Source organism: Myxine glutinosa, chromosome 10 (genome assembly GCF_964187855.1).
Source record: "Myxine glutinosa chromosome 10, kmMyxGlut1.1, whole genome shotgun sequence".
In the NCBI taxonomy this organism is placed as follows: Eukaryota; Metazoa; Chordata; class Myxini; order Myxiniformes; family Myxinidae; genus Myxine; species Myxine glutinosa.
Genome location: NC_136270.1, coordinates 22,384,797 through 22,386,956, shown reverse-complemented (window position 1 = coordinate 22,386,956; position 2,160 = coordinate 22,384,797). Strand labels below are relative to the sequence as shown.

The 2,160-nt window shown below is 46.7% G+C and overlaps 1 long non-coding RNA gene across 2 annotated transcripts; it reads right to left on the bottom strand.

The window, feature by feature from the left end:
* Positions 1-293: 293 nt before the first annotated feature.
* On the bottom strand, positions 294-2,159 carry LOC144894002 (uncharacterized). 2 transcript variants are annotated; one of them, XR_013624682.1, is made up of 3 exons: positions 2,069-2,159; positions 1,249-1,982; positions 294-1,136 (listed from the first exon to the last, which is right to left on the bottom strand). It is a non-coding gene; the product is annotated as an uncharacterized LOC144894002 (long non-coding RNA). The 2 variants fall into 2 exon arrangements; XR_013624681.1 differs by having other exon boundaries at positions 294-1,982.
* Between the last annotated feature and the right edge of the window lies 1 nt (position 2,160).

The window sequence follows — 2,160 nt, the reverse complement described above, 5'->3', positions numbered from 1 at the left end:
TGTCCCGACCCGTTCAGTGTACTAGCTCTTCCATGAGCCTCGACTCTGTATACCAAATAACAACTGTTCAGCCTGGCGAGGGGTATGCGCTCGACCAAGTGCCCGATGAAGACCATTCTACTTGGTCGAAATGTCCGATCGGACCGAACCATTGTTGCCTTTTCTGGGAGCTGTGCCCCATGTCGTGGTTCCCAAATATAACAACCATTGTTGGAGGGTGGAATATTTATATCCTTTTGGGGGGGGGGGGGGGGGGGGAAGTGTGTGCCAAGTAACAAAATGAAGGTGACGTATTAAAATCAATTAAGCGTTTATTGAGTAATCAATACAGATGAAAAACAAAATATTTCAATATAGCAGTAAATCTGATTAATGGCGTCACCTGGTCAACTCAAACGTCATGTTTCAGAGGCCCAACAGGTGGCGCCGTGAGACCAATGGTGCAGGGTACAACAGGACAATGCAAGGAGGTAATCCGATTGATTTCCCATTATCATCATAATTCGTATCTCATGTCCATCAGATCTATAACCACTGAGCTCCCAACGCGACTTGTTGGCAAACAAAACGAATCATCATCGCTCCAAGAGGAAATACACATATTACGTATGCAACGATGCGCACACTCCATATTTTGCCTGCGACATGACACATGACTCACTAACTCGAACCCGTCGTTCTGTTTTGCACGTGCATCATGTAAATGGCGCCTAATTTTACACAAGAGAATAGTACCAAACATATCAGCGAGTTTAAAACCGCTGGAGAATCAACAAGTTATCCATCATGGAATACAAAATGGCCGCTCAAACAAAAACTCGGCAATACAAAACTTATAACTAACCAGAGCACCTGAGATCTGCACTCAGAAGTTTAACACGGGCGATGCTATGAAAAGAATAATTAATCAATAACGATTCAAAAGGAAGTTGTAAACTTTCATTTCCTTTCAACGTTACAAACACAAATTAATAACATTCATATAAAAGTGAACCTCCAGAGGCTGCTCGGCGATGTCAATAAAAAAATACTCATGTGATGAGAACTTTGGCAAGAAAACCACTTACCAAATTTATCCACCTTCCCAACCAATTTCCCATACATCCACCTCTCCAACCACTTCCAAATTCACCCACCTCCCAACCACTTCCTAAATTCACCCACCTCCCAACCACTTCCTAAATTCACCCACCTCGCCAACCACTTCCAAATTCACCCACCTCCCAACCACTTCCTAAATTCATCCACCTCTCCAACCACTTCCAAATTCACCCACCTCCCAACCACTTCCTAAATTCACCCACCTCCCAACCACTTCCTAAATTCACCCACCTCGCCAACCACTTCCAAATTCACCCACCTCCCAACCACTTCCTAAATTCATCCACCTCTCCAACCACTTCCAAATTCACCCACCTCCCAACCACTTCCTAAATTCACCCACCTCCCAACCACTTCCTAAATTCACCCACCTCCCAACCACTTCCAAATTCACCCACCACCCAACCACTTCCTAAATTCATCCACCTCCCCAACCACTTCCGAAATTCACCCACCTCCCAACCACTTCCTAAATTCATCCACCTCCCCAACCACTTCCTAAATTCACCCACCTCGCCAACCACTTCCAAATTCACCCACCTCCCAACCACTTCCTAAATTCATCCACCTCCCCAACCACTTCCTAAATTCACCCACCTCCCCAACCACTTCCCAAATTCACCCACCTCCCAACCACTTCCTAAATTCACCCACCTCGCCAACCACTTCCAAATTCACCCACCTCCCAACCACTTCCTAAATTCATCCACCTCCCCAACCACTTCCTAAATTCACCCACCTCCCCAACCACTTCCCAAATTCACCCACCTCCCAACCACTTCCTAAATTCACCCACCTCCCCAACCACTTCCAAATTCACCCACCTCCCAACCACTTCCTAAATTCATCCACCTCCCCAACCACTTCCTAAATTCACCCACCTCCCCAACCACTTCCCAAATTCACCCACCTCCCAACCACTTCCCAAATTCATCCACCTCCCCAACCACTTCCCAAATCCACCCACCTCCCAACCACTTCCTAAATTCATCCACCTCCCCAACCACTTCCCAAATCCACCCACCTCCCAACCACTTCCTAAATTCACCCACCTCCCCA